The sequence below is a fragment of the Leptonotus elevatus genome, chromosome 19 (genome assembly GCF_054856555.1).
Source record: "Leptonotus elevatus isolate MCC_2025b chromosome 19, RoL_Lele_1.0, whole genome shotgun sequence".
Classification (NCBI taxonomy): Eukaryota; Metazoa; Chordata; class Actinopteri; order Syngnathiformes; family Syngnathidae; genus Leptonotus; species Leptonotus elevatus.
The window spans coordinates 7778772-7802926 of NC_141257.1; the positions used below are offsets into that span (position 1 = coordinate 7778772).

At 41.1% G+C, this 24155-nt stretch overlaps 1 protein-coding gene across 1 annotated transcript in view; it reads right to left on the reverse strand.

The window, feature by feature from the left end:
• Positions 1-17919, reverse strand: part of triqk (triple QxxK/R motif containing) — an 81179-nt gene extending 63260 nt beyond the window's left edge. The window contains exons 1-3 of the mRNA XM_086062059.1: positions 17734-17919; positions 12848-12913; positions 9015-9122 (exon numbers count right to left, since the gene is read on the reverse strand). The gene's annotated coding sequence lies outside the window, so the exon portion shown is untranslated. The remainder of the gene's footprint in view (positions 1-9014; positions 9123-12847; positions 12914-17733) is intronic.
• Between the last annotated feature and the right edge of the window lie 6236 nt (positions 17920-24155).

Consider the following 24155-nt stretch of genomic DNA (forward strand, 5'->3'; position numbering starts at 1 on the left):
CAGCAAGTTCCCATAGGTATAAATCAGATTAGAGAAAAACAATAATAAATCAGCCTGTCTCTTCCGACCGAGACCGGTACCAGGCTACATACACGCCCTTCTTTTCTCAGGAGAGGGAGACAGATAAGAATACAATAGACAATCCCATTCATTGAGCTACACAGCTATAACTAAATCCAAAACGGCTAAAATATAAATTGAAACTGAAAAACAATGTTAATAACTCATCAATATATATATATATATATATATATATATATATATATAATGTTATATATATGTTATAACATAGTAAATCCGCTAGCCGCGCAACTGCTAGCTCGCAACCAGCAACTAGGAAACTCCCACTTAGTTTTACACTTGTACAACACACTTCACTGCTTAGAAATGTTAGTTGCTAACATGCTAAAAATAATCACAAGCTAACTAGCTACCTGTTGACTGCTAGCTGCTAGCAACTACCTAGCTGCCTCTTATTTTTACACTCTTACAACAGTTGTGTGTGCTTAAATATGTTAGACGCGATGTCTAGCTAGCTAGACAACAACTTTTACCTACTAGCTAGCATCTAGCTTCCAGCTGCTTGCAAGCAGCTATTTATTTTTACAAGCTTACGATAGCTGTGGATGTTTAACAATGTTAGCTGCTAATGTTAATCGCAAACTAGCTAGCTTGCTACCACCGTGTTATCCTGGATGTTAATGTCTGCACAATAGAATTCCATAACGGCCAATGTGCGGGGATTTGAGTGGCCTTAATGTCCTTGTACCCGTGCCTTAAGCGGGGGGGGGGGGGGGGGCAAATTGTATATCAAGAGGTTAATAGCGCTACATAATGTACACGTAAGCGCCTTTCTGTCCCATCACGGATGCACAAGTGCTCCAGCAAAGCCAATTACGACGTCTAATTCACAAAGTCCATCACGCCTGACGTGCTCCGAAATGCAGCCGTTATAGATCCACTTTTAATTCATTCATAATTCACTTTTTATTCTTCTGTTGATTGCCTCAAAGTCTGCAACCAGCTGTCGACGCCTGTGCGCAGACGTACGACGACGCGGCCGGACGCTGAAGTTCAGGGAAAGTGCAGTTGTTAAGTCAGTGGGCTGCTTATTGGGCAAAGTGGGCGGGGCTTAAGGAGATAGGGAGATGTCAATCAAAGTGGGGCGGCTCATTAGTAGTGGCAGCTGTCAATCAGGAGGCGCACAAGATGTCACATCATGTTAAAAACACACACACATGGTGGTTATGAGCTTTTGTAAAGAAAAAACTACTCTTAAGTGGCACATCAATTCCGCCTAGCAACCAATGACCTATGCTAGTTTTGTAACCAACCACCGTATTGTGAAATTTGGAATTGAAAGAATTGGTCAGATGACAAAATGCTCTTCTCAAACCATGAGACCAGGAGGACTTGGAGTTGTTTGCTCTTCTAAGAAAAGTGATCACAAGTGGAACCAGAACTGTTTGCTCTTCTAACGACGGTGACGGTAAGCTGGACTTTGCTTGCTCTTCGAGACCACAGAAGGACACTGGAGTTGTTTAGTCATTCAATTATAGCAATGCCCACACCCTTGTTTGCTCTTCTAGTAGAAGGACGTCATCTACTTCCTAGTTTTTGTCATCGTACACTTTGCTGATTTAAAAGAGAACCTGGAATTGTTTACTTTTCTAATATAAGGTGAGCACAAAGGGATTTTTTTCTTTTCTCATAAATACGAATTCCATGAGAGGTTCCAGAGTTGTTTACCAGTAAAAGTGACCACAAAAAGAGCTTGAGTAAGACCTGGACTTGTTTGTTCATCTAATAAAAATGACCACCAAGCGCCCCAAAGTTGTTCACTCTTCTAGTAAAGGTGACGTGGAGTTTGTTACTCTTCAAAAAAAAAAAAAAATGCTAAAAATCACCACTAGGCAACCTGGAGACCACAAGCACCCTAGAATGGTTTTCTCTTCTAATAAACGTGACGACGTGGAGTTGTTCTCTCTTCTTGAAGAGTGTGACCACTTTCGTCCTCGAAAGCAAATCTCAAGCTTGCACTACAGCCCGCTCAGGAGTGCAGATGTGCCGAGCGCGCTCACAAATTCGTGCCCGCCGCCGCCCGCCGCCGAATGAAAGTCCCATCTGTTGCGGCGTAATGACGCCGACGCTATTCGGAGGCGGCGGGAGGTTTTTTGGCGCGGGAGCAGCTGCCAGCGTCGCCCGCTGACCTTTTAGCATTCCTGCTCGCGCCATCTGACAGATGCGTCAACTTGATTATTTCAAAAACGGCGGCGGATAAATAAGCCGGTGCCGAGGAGTCGGCGCAAAAACACACGAATGCCGCCGCGCCAACTTCCTGCTCGCCGAAGCTATTAGGCTTGGCAAAAGGCCGACAATGGGGCGGAATTGGACGCCATTGAGGCGGCGGGTGCCCTTGGAGCACCGCTATTAGGGCCGGGGCTGCGGCTCAGGTGTTGCCAGGCAGGGGGGGTAAAAAAAAAAGAGTGTGTGCGTGTGTGTAAGGTGAAAGGGGGAAGGGGGTAATTGACTCGGCGAGTGTGAAGAGACGAGCGCAATCAGACTCGCCCTGATGGAGTTTGATGCCTCCCTAAATAGTTTTCAAATGGAGGAGCAGGTGCTGCTTTTCCCCCGGCCATCGCCACACATCATGTGTGTGCGTGAGTGGACAATTGCATGCTTTTGTGTGTCGCTCGATGATGAGAAGCGAGCAGAGAAGTCGACATCTTCACTCTCGTCACACAAGATCCAAATCGAGATGGAAGGCGAGATGCCTTCAAGGATGGCACCAAAGTGTAGGAAATTTGAATACTGACTGATAAACCCAACACGTGTGCGCGCTGCATTTGTGTGTGCGCATTGCACATCTGTGCGCTGTCCACACACATTATCCGACGGGCCGCCTCTCCGACCCGCATTCTCTCTGATGTGGTTTTTTCGGCGTCTTGCGAAGGCCGTTGGACAGATGTTGCAATCGGGCGCAAACAAGCAACATGGCCGCCGTTGAACGACATCAACAGCGAAAGTGCATTAGCGAGGACGGCGCCAGGCTGCTGCGGCCGCACACGCTTTTGCTTTTGCTTTTCATTTGGCATATTGTGTGCTTGAGTGTCAACCAGACACGGGTGCAAGGCTGCTTCGCATCACCACACGACATTACGGCTGCATGCTACTAGTGACAATTGAGACATTACAGTTGCTTGATATTTTTTAAATATTTTTTTAATGTGCACATTATTTCAAGAATTTTTGGTGTTAAAGTTTTTTTTTTTTAATGTTTTTACTTTGGAAATTTTTTTTGTTGCATTTTGTCTTCTTTTTTAGAAAGTGCAACATCAATAGACGACATTAATTTATAGGAAGTGCAAGATAGATAGTTATTTTTGAGTATTGGTCTTTTCCAAGGAATGTGCTACAGAAAATGTTTGTTTTTTAAAATTAGGTGCAATAACAACAGCTTTTCATTTTCAGAAAGAGAAACGGTAATAGTTTCTTCTTTATTAGGAACGTGCAACAGCAATAGTTTGGCTTTTTTTTGTGTAAAGTCCAACAGCTATATTTGTTCTTCTTTTTAGGAACGTGTGACATCAGTTTTGTTTTCTTTTTTTAAGAAAAGTGTGAAAACAGCTCTTTTTATTTTTGGGAAAGTGATCATAACTGATCTTTAAAAAAAGTAAAGTCTAACAACTGTTTTTCTTCTTTTTAGGAAACTCTGACTATAAGTTATGTTCTTTTTAGGAAAGTACAACAGACGGTTTTCTTTTGGGGATTTTTTTAAAAAAAAAATCTCAATACTTACTTTTTTCTTTTTAAGACAATGTGGAATCAGTGTCTTCTTTTTAGGAAAGTGTGATGTCAATAGTTGACCACACAGTGTAGCGTATGAGCCGCCCTGTTTGTTTCCAGGGTGCGAGGCAGTACATTTAAAAGTCAACGCGGGGCGATGGAGGATGAAGGCGGGGAAACAAAACAGGTGCAGACGGGCTGCAAATAAGCGGCGTGTTAAAAATGCATGAGCGCCACCTGCCTCACTCTCCTTCTACAGGCCTGTAAAAAGCCAGGCAAGGTGAAGGAGGAGAAGAAGATGCCCCCCCCCCCCCCCCCGCCAACATTTGACACATTAGACTGCGTACAACTTTAGGCGTCCTCAGATTTGACAGATTATTTCATGCATATGAAACAAGCAGAATCAAATTTGAAATATAGTACTGCGTTTGTAATTGGGGGTGCCTAATAAAGTGGCCAGCAAGTGTCTCATTCTATTTTCTCAAGTGGAGAAAGAGTGTCAGTGCCCTCTAGCGGAAGCATTTACAACTAAAGGCTGACTTGAGGCACACAGCATAACTGTAAGAAAAAGTTGAGTGTAAATGGGGGGCCACTTCCTGCCTGCAGCCTCACTTCCTGTCTCCCCCGAAGTGGACACATTATCATAGCAAAATATGAAAATGCACCATTTGCATCTGCGCTTCATTAAAATGCCTGCCCGGGTCGGTCTTCGACACAAAGTCAATTTCCGTACCATCTGTGCTCATCATGAATATTCTTTATGAATAATGGTTATTTTTCAAGGTGCGCATACATCACAAGAAGGGTGCTTTTACTTTGGCAGGCCCTAAAGAATAAAGAATGGCGACAGGCAGATGAAATATCCGTTTATGAATTATAGTTACGTTATAGCGTCTCTTAATGAGTCGCACACCTGCTCGGAATGTTGACGCCTCAAAGCTACGACAACGCTAGCATTTTAATGATATGCTGATATGCTAATTCCGTAAGATAGTTGAATTGAGCAACGAATGGGTAAATATATGTGATGGCTTTGAGGTGGGATAAAATCGCTTTTTCATAATATTATGTTTATAAAATAGGGTTGTAATACGCATCACAACTTCTTTTTACACTTACAATAAAATCGCATAATCGTATCTTGATAGGACTGTTATTGTTGTATAATTTAATATATCCCATGGTGAGTTACTCGTGTGACGTATTGTACATTTTTCCATTTCCGTTCGTGTATTTTAGTTTTTGATAAATGGCATAATCGCTGTATTGGGGATATGATCATAATTGTTGTAAATATTGCAATATCCCATGGAATTTTCTTCCTATTAGGTGGTACTGCATGTTTTTCCATTTCCAATCAATTGTGCTATAGCAAAATTGCCGTACTTGTGATGTCACAGTTATTGTCATCATGTTAACATATCGTAATTTGGGGTGATGAGTATTGGCGTCGCCAAAATATTGTTAAATCGTTTATGGTTGCTATTAACATAACGTGCAAGAAAAACCTTGGTTAAGATGAGCCACATGCTGCTTCACCAAGACGTGATCGCATGTAGCATTTCCATTACAATGACTTCAATCCAAGCGAGCTACTTAAGAAATGACGATTTTGGCTGGAGGTGGACTTGTCACCCTGTGATTTAGGCATCACCGACTGGGGGAGGGAGGGGGTGGGGGGTGGGGGGGTTACCCTCTCCAGGGTCTCCTCTTTGAACCGAGCACTTTATGCACTTTAATGATTGATGATGGAAGTTAGTCGCCCAGGTCCAGAAGTGTGACACTACGGGGAATAAGAAGGAGTGGCTGGTCTTTTTTACGGCTGCGCTGGGAATCAATTACGCTAACGCTGGCTAATGAATGCACTTGGGGAAGACTGTCGCGTACTCGGCGGACATTTTATTCCCCCTCATTTGCATATTGACGGCTGTGGGACGGGAAGACGGAAGGACGCTTTGAAAGAAGGGGGGGGGGGGGGTTGATGATGGATCGTCACGATCGGCGTCTGTCTTTTAACAGAATTTTGGAGGTATGTGCATCATAATCAAAATGCAAATGGCACTTTCTGAAAACTACACGTCTGTCTAAATGTTAAAAACGTCAGAACTGAGGACACGTGATTTGCCGAGCAAAAATAAAATGGTGGACAACAGATTTTTGCCGTCTGAAAACGCAAACATATGAAAATAATTTGCCCACGACACCACTTTCCAGTGATTAACATGAATTTGAGTCGTCATATCATACTAGAGCGCAAAAATAGTCTCAAGGACCTATAACTGAAATTGAACTGGAAGTTGGACATTTTTTACTTTGTAGTAGCCATTTTGGGGTGAATTCCCAAGCTTGGAAAAAATTACCCCCCATCATCAATGTCCTTGATCACCATGAAATTGGGTGGATATGTTTATCATGACAGGAAGCAGGAAAAAGTCTCAAGGACCCATGCACAAAATCAAAGGGGAAGTCAAACATTTTGGTTTGAAGCCACCATTTTGGGGAAAATTACAGAGCATAAAAGTTGGGGGGGAAATTTTGCCAAAATTAGACAAACATTTTGGTTTGAATCCACAAAATTTCAGGCCAGTTTCACAGCTCCTACTTTGAGATCGTCTGTACTTTTGCATTCCTTCGTTAATGCTGCGTCCGATGATGCAAAAACTGCTACGTTAGCTTCTTATGCTCGCCGCTGGACAGTATAGCAGCTAGTGTATAGGAGTCGTTGCTAATTAAGAGTCTGCGACATTTCGCCACTGTGCTCCCTAAGGGAAGCCGAGTGAAGTGTAGTCCGATAAGCAGAAAGATGGCCAAGTGGACGCTAATGAGGGCTGACCAATCTTACCCCACCTTGTCATCGAACCCCCACCACCCCGGGACACTGAGCTTTGTCAGCGAGTCAATAAAAGCGGTGGAGCATGTCGCCGATGTCTTGACTGTAGTGACATTGTTCAAGGTTGTTGGCGCTAGTGCGAAAAAAAAGGCTGTCAGTCACCGCATTCACCTCAAGAGAAGGTCAGAATATTCAGAAAAGGGGTCCCTAATGAATTGTCCCACACATGTCTCCAAAAAGTGCTTGGAACTGTTTGTACATGATTTGGTAAATGTCCCATTTTCAGCCAAATATTGACACAGTCAAGCAGCACTCAAGCTGGAGGAAGCTTCTATTAGTGGAGTTTAATGAACAACATCAGTACACAACAAACACACACACACACACAAACACACACGTATCCTCTTGGGAATGTGTGACACACAGCAGCCAGTGTGTGTTGTTTTTACACGCGCGCAGCTCGCTCCCTCGCTTCAATCTCACGCATGATTACGCTTGATAATTAAGCTTTTTGGACGTTTTCCACCAGCCCAGCAGATGCGCCAGCTGGTGACATTCATGCATTCCCAAACACACACAAACACGCACACACAAAAAGCAGAGGCCGGTCGAGCCTCCTGTCATACATTCATTCATTCATTCATTCATTCATTCATTCATTCATTCCACCAGGAGCGTCACAAATTATTTCACAAACCGCAAAATCCTTGAAATAATCCAAATTTGAAGCCAACAAGCTGCTTCGAACCAAAATGGCCAAATTTCAAAGTTCAAAGTTGAGCATGGGTCCTTGAGACTTTTTCATGCACCCTTTTTTGTAATAGACATGTCAAGCTGAAATTTTGTGTCGAGTAATGAAATTGGTGCTAGGGGCTATTTTTTCTCTCTAACATTTTAGCCAGGGAATTATGCCCAAAATGGCCAATTCAAACCAAAACAGCTGACTTCCTATTCAATTTCAGTCATAGGTCCTTGAGACTTTTTTTGTGTCCTGTCATGATAGACATGTCCACAAAATGTCATGTCAATTTGTGAAACTGGTGTCAGGGCCTGCATTTTTCTAACTCTGCAGGGAGCACAACTGAGTCGATTTTGGGGTCTGGACAACAGGAGACACGTTCTTGCAAAGACTAGCGAGTTTTCTGGCATGTTAAGGCCCCCAAGCAGGAAATTCAGTCATTCAAACCTTGACTATAAAATACGTTGTTTAACAGTGACCTCTGGTGGCTCAAAGGTGAACGACAAGAACATTTGAGATGTGCGCCATGCCATTTTGGCCACTAGAGGGAAGTGTTGCTTCATTGATAACATCCCATAATATCACAACGTTTGTAACAGCATCCCAATTGGGAAAAAAAGGAAATCTTTTCCAGAAGATAGGTATCTATACACATAAAAAAAATATGATTGCACAAGTGTGCACACCCTTAAGATCTCTCAAATGCATGAGGGGAAATGTTATAGGCCAATCAAACCAGCAGGTTATACTGTAGGTAACATCAACTGAAGTTGATATCGCTTTTCAAACTGTACCAATTAGCAGTCAGTGCTAGAAAGAAAATTCAAGACAGAAAGAAAAATATGTCATTAAAGAACAGCTGAAATGTATTTAGGGTTCATCCAAGGCACACAGGAACCACACTGCCAGTTGTAAGCGGGTGTGCACACTTGTGCAACCATATTTTTTAGTTGTTTATAAAAAAAAATCCTATTGAGTTACACAAGCACAATAATGAGGTTTTTAAATTATATACATTGATCTCATTTTGTTTCAATCCCAACACACGAGCATTTGAGCAGGGGTGTGTAGACTTTTGCCAAGTGCTAAAGGTCAAGTGCAAAAGGTACAAAAGTGAAGTAATTGTGGTGGTGCACACCCTTTCAACTGTTTGTTCTAAATTGGCAGAGTGACAACAAAAGTTTTTTTTGTCATTTAAGCTCCGCCCGTTCCTTCTCATCTGTGAGCTTCTGCTCTGAATCAACCGTGCCCCCCCCCCCCCGTTCTTCCATTCCTATAGCAGTGAAACTCCTCGCCCGGTGACTCACGGGGCAAAGCATGAGCGATGGAATCATGCTCGGCACACTGACACAAAGGCATGAAGATGGGCCTGATCCACAACTTAGGCGGGATCGCAAAACGTATTTTTTTTTTTTTAAAGGTGAAACTTCAGTACAGCAAGCAGTGACTTGAGATACGAGTGATCCAACTTAACCCTTGCTCGGCCTTTATTTTTATTTTTTTTGCTTTGACTTGTAAGCAGAAATCATTTGGATTTCATACCAGCACGTGGTTTTAAGTCTGTTTAGCTCAACGCTAACAAACAACACAAAACGCTCTGAATAGCATTTGCATTCATTTCATTGGGAGAGAGGACTGTTCATAAAAAGCAAATGTTACCTTGACAAATGTGCTCACATTTCTTCTGGCCACAATGGATTGGTCATTTGTTGCCAGACAGGTCGCAGGTCAATGAAAGGCACCCAATCAAACAATCAGATTGGCAAACTAGAAGCAGACAGGAACAGAACATTTTAAAAGCCTTTATTGGGATCCTGAAAAATTGACTGGTTGCTTGTTGCCAGGCACAATTCTAAATAAAATATTTCCCGTAGCGTTTGAGTGTTGCCGGGCAGGATTTTTTTTCTCCTTCAAAGCCAGGAGGATTTACCACTTTTAATATCCTCCTTCTGTACTTAATACATTTTTGTTATATTAACTGAAAAGTCGATTATACTGCTTTTCTAAATGTGTCATTTTAATTTAAATAAAATCATGTTTAAAAAAAAAAATTATTATTTGTTATGGGCGGGATACAGTGTTTGTTCAAGAATATTTGAGTATGTACAGTATGTGACTGAGTGACTTAATGAGTCAGGACTTGATCGAGGAAAGGTGACATTTCAAAGTCGAAGTGACTTCCCGACAATGTACTCCTCCCAAGTTTGAGTTGCGTGTGCGTTTTAACGACAGCCGTACAGGAAACAAAAACTTTTTCAGTTAGGGTTCCTTGACACACTCATCAGCGAGTGCCTTTTTTTTGCATGAAAACAACTGCATATTGTGTGCGCGTGTGCGCGTGTGCGCGTGTATACAGTTATTGGGAATAGCGTGTATGGCCGTGCCGACTGGCTGGCTGTTATAAAATTGAGGGGCAACATTGCTGGAGCGTGACTCACGCACTGACTCACTCGCAAGCGCTGTTATGGACGTGCGTGCGTGCGTGTGTGTGTGTGTGCGTGTGTTTCTCTGGCAGACCCACACTGCATGAGTGGTGATTCTAAGAATAAGAAAAGTACAATAACACCACACTTCTCTTCCCATGGAGCTACTTTGCATGGGCAAACTTTTTTTAATTTTTTTATTTATTTTACTTAATACAAACTAGTGATTCAACACAAACCTGTCTTGTAACCCGTCCCTTTTCACCCTAACCATAACTTTGTGTAAAAAGCAGGCTAGCAAGAGTAGATTACTTGCATTTTTATTGGGTCAATGAGGCAGTTAGGCTTGTGCCTGAACACTGCCTAGCAACAAGGGACTGTGAAATCATGACTACCTGATCAAGCTAATGGGCGTGGCTAACATGCATTTTGTATTGGTTGATGGGGCAGTTATCCATGTGCCCCATGTACTCCACTTCACAATAAATGAATGTGCAAACTTGTGTTTAATGTTCTGGTTAGTGGGCGTGGCTAATGAGCATTTTGTATGGGTAGTTAAGCTTGTGATCTATGAACTCGGCCTAGCAACAAGTGACTGTGCAAACGTGGCTTCCTGTTACGGCGAGTGGGTGTGGCGAACATGCACTTTTTGGGGGGTTGGTGAGGGCAATTATGATTGTGCCCCATGAAATCTGCCTAGCAACAACCAATTGTGTAAATGTGATTTTGGGGGTTGGTGTGGGCAATTATGATTGTGGCCCATAAAATCTGCCTAGCAACAACCAATTGTGTAAATGTGATTTTGGGGGTTGGTGTGGGCAATTATGATTGTTCCCCCACAAAATCTGCCTAGCAACAACCAATTGGGGAAATGTAATATTGGGGGTTGGTGGGGGCAATTATGATTGCGCCCCATGAAATCTGTCTAGCAACAACCAATAGTGTAAATGCATTTTTTTTTTTAAAGCAAAACAACATTAGCGGTATTCTTGAGGGGGGGCTTGATGAGGCAATTATGATTTTTGTTGGTGTTGTGGGTTTGACTATTTTTTAATTGGCATGTGGGGCAGTCATGATTGTGCCCCATGAACTCTGCCTAGCAACAAGTGGCTTGTTTCTTTGTGATAATCAGCATGGCCGACTGATATTATACTTTGTCTCATTCAAGAATTTGTCCCATATGTCTGTATTGTGATGCTAGCTAACAGCTTTTGTCGTCCGTGAGTTAGCAGCGCGTTACAGCGCATCACAGTGAGCGTTGGCCAACCTCAGCCGTGTTGACAGCGAAACATTGGCTTCCTGGAAGACGAGTGCGCCGGTAGCCGCCTTATCTGCGGGGACACCGACCTTCGTCAACTCCATAAAAAAAAAAAGTGTCTGAACCTTGGCCCGCCTCAACGCGTCAAACGCAATGCGCAGAGATGGTGGAAACTTGATTTTGGGGCGGGTGCCAGTTTGGAAAACGTCAATAATGTTCCTGTAATTTTGAGGATGGGTCAGGATGAGGAACGGTTAGCATTCAAAATCAATAGCGATCTCGCTTTGGTATAAAACAATATTGCAAAATAACACAAGGCGATAATAAATCAAAAACGTTACAAATCTGTAACAAAAATTCCCACAAAAATGAAAAATTCTTTCATGTGTCGATACAGAACATGCATGAATTTGCAACAACTTTGTGTGTGTATGTTCTTGTTTTTCTGTTTGTGTGGCACCATTTCCACTTGTGTGAGATCTGTTTTTTACATGTTTTTGTTGTCTATATTTGTGTGACATTCCAGCTTTGTGTGTTTGTGTGTTCTTGTTTTGATATTTGTGTGAGATCATCGTCCTTGACAAGCCAACTGCGTGTGTGTGTATGTGTATGTTCTTGTCTTTATGTCACAGTATGGCCATCATCCCCCTGACCTTTTACCGATACTTCTATTGTATATGTGTTCTTGTTTTTTTTTATCTTTGTGTGACAGTCTACCTTTGTTGCATGTTTATGTGTTTGTGTTCATCTTTCTCGACATGCATGCAACTTTTGTATGCACTGGATGTGTGTTCTTGCATGTTCTTGTTTTTCTATCTTCCTGTGACATTCCTTTTTTTTTTGTATGTTCTTGTCTTTCTATACTTGTGTGGCCACCATCCTCCTTGACACCTTTGCTCCATGTGGCCTACACAAACGGAAAACACAATCACAATAAATGCGGCATGTCAAGGAAGATGTGGTCACACTGTGCCATAAAAACAAGAACACACACACACAGACAGGAGCACAGGACAGCCTGGGAACGGTCATCAGTGGACTAAGAAGGTCTATCCCATGAGGATTTAGTAGTCTTCAGTGGAATGTGGGCCCTCGGCTCTCATGGCTGAGCTACCCTGAGACACACGCGCGCGCGCGCACATACACACACAGTGTCCTAGCCTTGCCCTCTTACACATGACTGAGAAGTGACAGAAGGCGTCCAGGAATAGGACACTTTGTCATGCGAGGGGGGCGAAATTTCGAGGAGACCACCGAGGGAATGTGACACTCACTCGAGAGGCGATGAGACGATTGGTCGCAGGGCCTGTTATGTTCCCCTGCCAGACGCCGGAAACGGACAAAACTTTTAGAGACCTCGTCCCCAAAAAAAAAAAAAAAAAAAGGGGAGGACGCTAATCTTTGGTGTGCGTCACCACCTTAGGGCTACCTTTTTTGTTGATTTGGAAAGTTTGTTACCATGGCAACGCTGGGTAATTAAGCACGGCCATGGATTGCACAATTGGCCTGGAGCGGATGCAAAGATTGCTTCACCGGCATACATCCTCGTCCTCACCTCATTAACACGTGTTGGGAAAGCAGCAACATGTTCTCGCAAATATTACTTCATTGGATCAAGAGCCCCCCGCATGTGACAAAAAGTTCGCAAGAAGTAAAACTTTATACCTGAAGATTTGATAGAATTTTTCAAAAAAATATCACAGTTGAGGCTTAGTGAGTGTAAAAGTGTTTGTGTTTGGTCAAAACTCTAAATGTAGTCAAACTTATGCAAAACAAAAATGTAATGAAATTATTATTCTGCAGCATCTTACCCTGTTGGTGACAGTTGACGTCTGGTCACGAGTTGAAGACTCTTTTTCTTTTTACCATCGGAAGCCCTACAAATTTGGAAAGAAAAGAAAAAGAGCAATTCATTTGTGTTGCAGACGTTTTTTTGGTAAAGTATTGAAAACAAATTTTATTGTTGGCGTGACGGGAGAGGATACGCAAAGAATTTTTTTTTGGGGGGTGAAAGGAAAAAGTATGAAGTTAATAGGAGGGCCCCCACAATTGTCTGCAGGGGGATTTCCTTTCCTGTGGAATGAATTTCATGTGTAAGTGCTTCTGCTTTAGCTGCACTTCTGCCATCATGTTATTAAAAGAAACTACGTTGGTCCCATGACTGACATGTGGACTTTCCCAGCTTCGCTCGTCTCGCTCTGTAATCCGAATTTTTTTGTTTTTCGAAGGTCCAAAGGGTGAAGCCCCCGATGCATGTGAACGGCGAGCGTGAAAAGCACAACAGCACACCGCCTCGGCTTTAAGCTACTGGAAATGAAAAGCTTGGTCTGATCTTGATCATTTGGAGCACATTTTTGTGTAACGCGATCCTAATGCAATTTCACGAGCCTCCGGGAGTGGGAAATCATGAGAAAAATGTGCTTTTAGACACCAATTTCGCATTTTAATCACTGGTCTGTATTAAAAAAGAAAGAAAATCCACATTGGCAAGAAGAAATTACATTCTAGTGCATAAGGAAATACTTTTTGAAATATCCCATTAAGTGGACATAACGTGGATGAAGAGTAGTAGTCATTCACTTGTTGCTAGGCAGAATTCACAGGGCTCAATTCTCACTGCCCCAAAGGCCAGTGACAAACGTGGCAATTTAATCACAACTCTGCGTATTGGCAAGAAGGAATGACAAACTAGTAACTAAGGACAAAATAAAAAACACAAAAATACGAAAAAACTAGCCAGTTGGCATAATGGCAAATCTATCTCACTTGTTGCTAGGCAGAATTCATAGGGCTCAATCCTAAAAGGTTGATGAAAAAAAATTGGCTAATATAATCACTGCTCTGTGTTAATTTAATACCCGCATAGGCAAGAAAAATGACAAATTTTGGATTAAGGATGTTCCTTTAAAAAAAACAATTCAATACTGTAAATAAAAACACTATAAAATCTAGATTAACCATTGCTGAAATGGAAAATCTTCAGGATTTTTCAAAATATCATTCTGCAAGGAAACACGTTTTTTTTGTTAAGATTTTTTTTTTATCTCTTCCCATAGAGGATTTTGTAATTCGGCCATTATGAAGTCTCACTTGTTGTTAGGCAGATTTCCCGAGGCCTCTGGCTGTTGAGAAATTTGGCAATTTACCGACTGTTTTGTGGATTTGTAAGAAAGAATGAAAAACTAGGGACTAAGGATCCCTATCCCCCCCCCCCCCCTAAAAACTAAACAAAAAAAACCCCACTAAAATTATTCTCGATTGTTAGCTCACTTGTTGCTTGGCAGAATTCATGGGGCTCAATCATAATTGCCCCAGTTATGATTATCATATGGCAGACAAACCAGCAACTAGGGAACAACACTAATATAAAAACCATAAGAAAAATCTGCTTATACATATTTATTCTGCAAATATAATCACTGCTCTGTATTAAATATAAAATCGGCAGAAAACAATGACTCGGCACTTCATGTACTTCAGCCTGCTTTTCTAATCACTGTTTATTGCAGCATGTGTCCGCGTGTGTGTGCATGTGTGTGTGCGTGTGTTTGCGTGTGTTTGTAAAGGAGCTCCACCATTGCGCAATGCGTCGGCCTCTTTTGCCCAAAGCAAATAGCGGCGTTCTAAGAAAGAGGAAAGGCAGGTTGAGCTGTACGAAAGGTTGCTTTTTTTCCCCTGGTTTTGCCCTTTCAGTTTTGCACTCTTTCATCTGACACACTTGCACAATTTTCAGTTTCATCGGGCCAAGTTGAGCAACACGCGCGCTGATAACGAAATGAACGCTAGCAAAGCCGCAGCGGGCGAGTCACGCGTGTCCTAGCGATTTAATCGTGGGGATGTTTTTCAAAGAGCCACCTGGTTCGTTTTGCTTCATACTTGCTCACATTCCTAAACCGCCGTACAATCACTGAGGACCGGGGTTGCCAGGTGTTGATGTGGAGTCGCATTTCTGAAAGGTGTCAAATATGAGGCAAGGACTGGAAATGTTAAAAAAAACAATTTTTTTTATAGCGTTAGACTAGAGTGTCATTAGACTGCAGCAAATCTGCCTGGACAAACATGATAATGCTTTCAATACATGTGGCATAAATGATGTTCCACCTGGTTCAGTTCTAAGCCCCCTGTATTGAATTATCAAACTCAGAAATGTATTGATCATCTTCATAATCATCAATATTGATTCAATGATGTAAAGTAATTGACAGTGTTAGTCAAAATGATTACAATTACTCCACAAGGAGCAAATGTGGGGCTCCACTTGGCTCTATTCTAAGGCCCCTGTATTATTGTAAAAGATGAACATCATCAAAAATACATCATCATAGATTCATAACTAACTATGCATATTTATAGAATGATGTACAGTTGGAGTAATTGTCAATCAAAATTATTACAATGTTTCCACAAATGTTAAAATATATAATATAAATTAAACTTGGTTCTGCTGGGAAAAAAAAAGTAGACAAATTTAGAAAGGCACAAGACCTAAGAACATGAAAAACAATCCTAACCAAGTTATTGGAATGATGCACAATTACTAAACGTGTTAGTCAAATTCAGTACAATTTCTTTGTCTGGAGAAAAAGTGTTAGCGGGGTGTTCCACTTGGTTCTGTTCCAAGTCCCCGCATTTTATTCCAAACTCGGACACATAAGATCAAACAAAATAAAAGAATAAATCAGCTATGTACATGTTTAGTGAAAGACGCACACATACCATAACAATAGTTGGCTTTCCATCCACCCATTTTTATTCGAATTTCCAAGAAATGCAAAAATAAAACTGAATGGAAACTCTAGAAATTCGAAAAAGGGCTCAAAATTCGCACACAAAAAAAGTTTTCACGCTCGGAGGGAGTAGATTTTGAAGCGTACCGAAAAAAGGAAAATGTAAATTTTGGCTATGGAAACAGGTTTTGCAAATAACCACTGGCGAGACCGGATGCACATCGCATGTTTTGACCAGATATTACACGTCACATGTACGTTTGTAGTCACAAAGCAATGACGGACAAGGTATGTTTAGGGGGACGATGAAACAGAAATATTTTCTTTTTCTTCTTTTAAATTACTGGTGGATCACATCTCTATGGTGTACAGCGCCACCTACAGCGGGCGGAGTCCCCTCTCAATATTCGCAAAAGAGCAACAGATGGAAACGGGCATAAGTCACATGTCCGTTATGCGCATTTTCAGTAAATTCGCTTAAAAGTTTCAAAACAATTGGATGGAAAACGGACTCATTTCTCCACAAATGTAAAAAAGGCGTTCTCCCTGGCTCTGATTTAGACCCCCTGCCTTTGCATTTATTTCTAGCTTGATGTCACATTGTGTACGTCTCTGCACAAATAGTTGGAACCCACAATTGGATTTCAGATCACTTTTTCGCTTTCCACTCTCTCTATGCAACAATAGTTACATAGCATATGCGCGCCATTCCTACGCGGTAACCTCAGGTCACACATTTTAATTAGCTGTCGCATAACATTGAGTGTAGCTCACAATGGTGTATTCCAAGCACTGAAGGATGTTCGCGTTGTGCGAGAATTCCCAAACGCTCGAGTCACTTGTCTTTGTGTGGGAAAGTGACACAACCAGTGCGCGCGCACGCACACTGGAGCTTTTCAAACGCAACGCATTTGGAATGTGAAAATGCTACGTGTAGGCACTAGCCGCATGATGTTAAAAGTACATTTAAATGCTTCTCTTGATGTCTTTAATGAGGCCTTTCATTCTCAACGTCAGGTCGCAACAAGCAGCAGGTTAGCAGATAGGGAACAATTCTTAAAGTCTGCTAGCATAATGCTAACACATCATTGTCAAACAAACTATTTCTTTATTTAAAGTGGAAGTCAACCTTAAACATTTCTTGACAATAATGTATGTAATAATTGTATATGTGACCTAACTAGTCTAAACATGACATTCTGATTAATACTACATTTGTAGAATGAGTTATGAAGCAAAATCCAGCCGTTTTTATCCATCTCAGGGGGCGGCCATTTTGCCACTTGCTGTCGACTGAAGATGACATCAATGTTGCTCAGGCAACGACCGATCACAGCGCACCTGTTTTCTGAAGCTGAGTTGTGATTGGTTGTTACCTGAAACCGAAGCAACATTGATGTCATCTTTAGTCGACAGCAAGTGACAAAATGGCCGCCCCATGATAAAAACTGCTGGATTCCTCATATTCCAATAACACAATGTCAAGCAGAATACCATATTTAGACTAGTGGGGCTGCATAGAACATAATATTGCCCCAAAAAATTTGAGGGTTGACTTCCACTTTAATTAACTATTTAGACAAATGAATAAATAATATGCGAATATGCGCACACAACAGAAAGAGCAGCACAGCGTCCATTGAATTAAAGCAAAAATGTGGCAAAAATGTTCTATTTTTCTTAATTAAAAAAACATCACAATCACAACCGGCCGTCATCGCTCGTATGCTACTTCCTGGTTCTTGCATGATAACACCCATCAGTCCCGATTAGCATGAGATGGACCCGCCCCCTTACAACAGATTTTACCTGTCTTGCAATCCCCCTCCCTCAGCCTCTCTCCCCCCTGCGGAATTGCGCCATGTTCCCTTCAAGAGCAATCATTTGCACGCTTGTCAGAAACGCTTTGGCTGCGCAGGAAGTGCGGACGTGAACAAGTCCAGATGTCGTCTGCGGTATTCCGTCCTTACCCGAAGGACATCCTGCTCGCCGCACTTCACTCTTCATTCATCATCCCCGCTCGCACTCTGCGGATGTTTACATTACGGCGTGATTGATGGCACGTCGGCCATAAAAGAACCGCGGCGAGACGCCACGTCTTCCAAGACTCCCTCAGAGCGACGGGGAGGCTCGTCCAAAGAAACTTCACAGTTCGCTCCAACCTCATTCGTCCGTACGAATAAAGATTGAGCGAACCTGCCACGTCCTTTATGATCTCATGATGCACGGCCAGACACATTTTTGCGCTATGATGAGATCACAGTCTCGTACGGGACCGCATTCCACACCTTATATAGACCCGAGGTGCCAGATAACACCTTAGTCTGTTTTGATTTTTTTCAAAACTTGTTGAAAGGAACAAGTGAAGAGTCAAAAGTCAACCTGACGTAGCTAACGCTAACATGCTAGTGTTGATTTGTTAGTTTTCCCATGTACAGTAAAGGTTTCAGGTTTACGGTGTTGCTATGTCACTGATTTATTTTTGTGTGTGTGCAATTTTGTTCTTTATTTTGGGGTGTAATTCCACGTTTGCCCACCAGGTGGCAGCACACAATTTGATTTAACGCTGTTTACATTTGAAAGAAGAAAAGAAAACAGGAAGTGTTGCAAGCTCAGCCTCATTTCTGCTGGAGTTTATTGAACGTCTCAGTCCTCTATCATCCTGCGTTTTACGCCTACAAAATGCAACGGCTGTAGATTCATTTTAGAATGTTCGTCTTCCTGCGTGAGATAAAAAGATTGTTAATGAGAGATGATCAGTTTGTTAGGAAAAACGTGTTTAGATTGCACTGTGCAATATTTTGGCTCGCTTTTGATATATTCAATGTTTTTGAAATGTGCTTATATTATTTTAACGACCTAAGCAAATGCTATGAAAACACGTCAAAAAATTGTGTATTTCTATATCGCGGATTTCCCACGCTTGTCTAACGTAAACCCATTGCTGGAGGCGAGTTTACTGTAGTCTTGTTTATTTGAAATCTGTCGACAACAGAGCTCGGATTGTCAACGTCACATTTGAGAATGGGAAGTTGGATCCACTCTCTACTGTATGAACATTGATCAGAAAGGAGGAAGTGGAATAAGAATGTCCACCTACGCACTCAAACACAATGGGAAGTGTGTATTGGTGCGGTTTTCTCACCACGTTATTTCACAGGGTATTTTGTCGAGGTCTACGTGCTCCCAGCTGACTTCACGTGTAACGCGAGCCAGATGACGGAAAAGCCGTTCCCTTTCCGGAACTGAAGCCTTCACCTGACATTAAAAGCGAGACCACCTTCGGGTCCTGTGCAAGTGAATGCTTGTAGCATCGTGCTTACATCCAGGGGGGGGGGGGGGGGGGGGGGGATTCCATAAGTGCAAGGTCACCGCTGCGCAAGTTTTATATTTTAAATGTGGCGAGTGAGAGTAATGCAAAAAGCTCAAGCGCACAACACTGAAAGTTGATAATGGATTGAATCGTCACATAAACATCAGCATTGACATGAAAAAACTGCTTTCAAATCTTTGGTTAGGGTTAGGTTGATATGAGGTTGGATTTTGGAGTTGGGTTTTAGGATTAGGTTTAGGTTTTACGGTTCATTTTATAGACTAGGATCAATTTAAGGGTCAGGTTTAAGGTGGGGGTTGAGTTTTAGGATAAGAGTGAGGTTTAAGGATTAGGTTTTAAGGTTTAGGGTTGGTTCCAATGATTAGAGTTAGGTTTAGGGGTTCGGTTTCTAGATTTAGCTAGGGAAGGATTGAGGGGTTAAGTAATATGTTTTAGCGAAGAAATTGAATAAGTTTGTGTTTGAGAGAAATCAGCCGCTTGCCAAATTGAAAAAAAAAAATTTGCAACGTTAAAGGATTTCGAGACCATCATTTCCAAAATGAAATGTCTCATAACTTCCAATGCCACAGAAAAGAGATGCCAAATTTAAATGATAAAAAAAAAAATCCACGCCCACCAAACAAATCTGGAAAACTGAAGTGAAAAAACGTTTTTAGCGCTACGGACTAATACATAATGACAAACAAATCTCGGAATTCACATTACAGGATCTTTAACGTCTAAAAAAAAACTGTCATCGATTCTGAAACTGAACGAATATAAACCAAAGTGAAAAAAATGGATCAGCGCCACTTTTCGTTTTTTGCGCAATCCAGCTCGAAAACAAACCAACAAAGGCCGATGGAAACCACCTTGGCACAGAAAGCGGTGACGAAAAATGTATTTGTGACTCCTCCTAAAAATGTGTTCAGATCAGAAAACAACATTTACAAAAGCGATACAGGCTCTGACTGGCCTGTGCTCTCGCAATCCTTTTTTTTTTTTTTGTTCTCGTCGAAAGGCACAAGTGAGTCACGGAAGCACCCGGATGAGTCAGCGCACTTTTATTAATGACAACTGCCAAAACTTGCACAATAGAAAATAAACACAGTGGCTAAAAATAAGCCACAGTCAAGTAAATCCACCGAAAAAGCATGTTTACGTAGCGTACGTGTGCTCGTCGTTCATGTGATGGCTCCGCCCATCAGACCATTTCATAACCTTGCACAATAGAAACAAGCAGGAACACTAGAAATAAGCCGCAGTTCATTCACATCAGCGTTGATTTGCGACGTGCAGTTAGCTCGCTTGCTATGCCTGCCTACGTCCTGAAAATGCCTCGAGTTTAGCCACTTTAGAGTGCCTCGTTGTTGGCCACGAATGTGCACACGTATATTGGCTTTACAAATGAACGACAAATTTAGCTGCTGTTCTAACTGAAAGCCAATCGAAGAACGTGGTCAATGTGGTCCCAATGGAAAACTGTTTCCGGGAAAATCTCCCGAAATAGTCTCCGCGTTTATGAAGTGTGAACATTATGTTTGTTCAACTGTTCCTGGTACGTACCAAAATAGACCAATCTCCAGGTACGGCACAGGCAGGGCTCATTCCTGCGTCCTGGTTTATACGTAGCCATTCAAGAATGTTTTTGTTTGCGACGGGCAGGAACCGGAATGTCAACAATGCGACCCGTCACCTACTTTGAATGTTGCACGTAGAGATCGTGTTTACTTCGATTGATTACAAGGCGTTTTGAAAACCAGACAACAGAAAGTCGCGATTTAGCACAATTGAAATGAGCAGAACGGCTAAAAATAATTTACGCAAACGTTCGCTGCGATGAAATCAGTGGCTCGAGATACGAGTCGCCTGATTAAAAAAAAAAAAAGAAGAAACAAGCCGTCGTTCAGACGATTTTTTGCTTTGATTTAAGAGCAAAAATGTGTAATACTTGATTTCAATCTCATAACATTTGATACTTTTTGCATAATTTTTAGCAGTGCATCGAGTGCTTGGGCCGATAATTATCCATACGTTTTTGTGGCAGGACTAAAATAAAAGACGACATAATATTTTCACTTTAATTGCAAGAAAGAAATATACAACTTTATACTTGTACTATTTTGACTTAATTCTTGAAATACTTTTACAATTTCATCTTTGCAAATTACAAAAAAAATCAATCAACCTTTTTTCACATGCTATTTTACATTAATTCTTATTACAAGAAGGATATATGACTTTGCAGTAGTGATATTTTGACTGTATTTTTTTTTAAACTAATTCTTGTGTAATAACTAAATAAAAAATACTACTTTAGACTTGTAATATTTTGACTTAATTTTCATACTTTCACTTTCATCTCGTAAATTACGATACGATTACAAATCCTACTTTGTTCTATTGCACAATCGTGAGGAAAAAAATAAAATTCTTAATATTCTAATCCTAATGCTTTCTCTATATTCCCGCAATATTTTCACTTTTAATCTCATTTTAATTTAACTACAAATCTTTTAATAGCACAAGACAGAATTGCATCTTTATTCTCACAAACTTTGACATGAATCTCATAATATTCCCAATATTTTTTCGCACAACTTTCGAGTGTGCGCACCAATAATGATCTCAAGCCTTTCATGACGGGAAATGCTCGTTTCTATTACCCCGCAATTAAACGCTAATCTTGAGGCATTACAAATAAAATGGTGGCGTCATCTCCAGGTAAAGGAGCAGCCGTGTTGATGCTAAACGTCGCTAGCGCGGCTAATGATGTCAGTGTTGCATTTCACACGACTTCCTGTTCGGTTTGTTCTCACGGGTGCGTTTGTTTCCCCTCGCGGTGGCGAGTGTGACATCACAGCCTCGGCCGGGCGAACTCGTGTAACCTCTTCGGCGGATGACGTCTTACACGCATGCACGCGCACGCACCCACTTCCCACTGAAAACAGGAAAGGCCCTCGCATCACAATAAAGCGGACCAGGAATTGTAAACGGATGATTTCAATGAAGTCACGTGATCCACCGCGACTGAGAAACAATTGTTAGCGTCACAAGAAGGAATCGAGCGCATCTTGTTGCTGTCGGGCGATTTGATTTGAAAGAACGTTTGGGGAATACTTAACGTTTACGTTACGTAAACCCCGCCTTGAAATCCTAATCCTGAGATGAAAGGCAACTTGAAAGCAATTGCTCGAGCTTGAGACGCCAATTTGAAACCCTGAGTGGTAAATTTACGTAACCCTAACCCCGTTTTGAAACCCCAGGCCTTGTGTGAAACCCTAACTGGAAACCCTATTCTGAAACAGTAATCCAGCCTTGAAACCCTAAAACTGTCTAGAGACCCTTTTTTGAAACCCTAAATCTATCATGAAACCACAACACTGTCTTGAAACTAGAATTTGAAACCCTTGCTTGAAATCTTAAACTTATTTTGAAACCCTCAACCTGTCTTGAAACCAAACCTTAATTTGAAACCTAAATTAACACAGGCATGCTACCCAACTTTGAAACACTAACATTGATAAGAAAAACGAACTCAGGCTGAAAACCCTAATTTGAAACCCTGACCCTATTTTGAAACCCTATTTTAGGCTTCAAACCTCAATTGTAAACCATAATCCTTGTTTGAAACTAAGGATGTTTAATGCCACTTTTTTTAGACCGATACCAGCACGCGTATTAGTCAGGACTACTCACCAACACCGAGTACTAATACCTGTAATACTTTTGATATATGAAATTATTATTTCATTCTGTTTTATTCTCATGATGATTCGCCGATGTGTCAATCTGCCGCCTTTTAGCGCCAACTACTGCTGAGGAGGCCTTACTCCATGTCAGGATTTTGTTTTTGGCTTCAGTATCAGTGGATGGTATCGGCAGCCTCCATGAGTACACAATACCTTAAAATAAAGGCGGAATCGGTGCGGTATTGATACTTGTTATCGGTGAGTTAAGTTACAAAAACAATCACACGCAGCATTGAAAAAAATGTGCAAAAACATTCAAGCGTTTCCCAGTGCACACACACTTATTTTTCACGTGACACATTGTGCCCGGTAGCCATTTTGTGCCGCAACAGTTCAGAGTTCACTGAGGCCGGACGGCATTTGCCGCCTCTTGCGTCACTTTGCGCAACCTGCTTATGCGCCGCTTGTTTACAAAACACACACATGCATACTCACGCACACACATATGGGCCTATTGTACCTGAACGCACCTCGCAGGCTCCACGGGGCTGAGTCATGTTTGTTCACATAACAAACACGGCCTCAAATGTCACATGCAAGTTGAAGCGGACCACAATAAGACATTTACTTGGACAAATATTTGCCAGATGTCCAATGGCGGACTTGATGATGAAACATTAAACAATTATTGTAGGAAAATAAAATATATTAAAGAAGATTTTTTTTTTATAGAATTTTTAAAATAACATTGAACTAAATATGAAAATTTTCAAAGTAAATGTAATCAAATAATCATATTAAAACTAAACTAAACGTAAACTTTAAAAAAAAATCTGGTGGAATATATTTTTTAACATTTAAACAGAAAGTCAGAAAATATGCATAAAAATATGTTTTAATATTAAAAATCTAATTAATTATATTAAAATGAAATTCAATTAAAAGTAAATTTAATCAAATGTATTAAAATTGAAGAAAATTTAATTGAAACTAGGTGAAATAAACTGTTTAAAAAGTATTACAAAAATAATTTAATAAAAATAAAAATATTTAAATCAAAGTTACATTAAAATTGGATCAATCCTTACTAAAATAAAGTAAAATTAAATTAAAAATTTTAAAAATACAACTAACTATAAGTAATGATGTTTACATAAAAAAATTATATTATTACATTTAATTTAAACGAATAAGTTGTGAAAAAATTGTAAAGTAAAAATTAAGAGAGAGAGAGAGAGAGAGAGACAGAGAGAAAAAAAAGAGGAGCGAGAGAAAAAAAAAGAGAAGGAGAGAGAGGGACAGAGAGAGAGAGACAAACAGGGAGAGAGAGAGAGAGAGAGAGAGAGAGAGAAGGCGGTGCTTGTGAGTTGAGTGAGGTAAGGCGTCG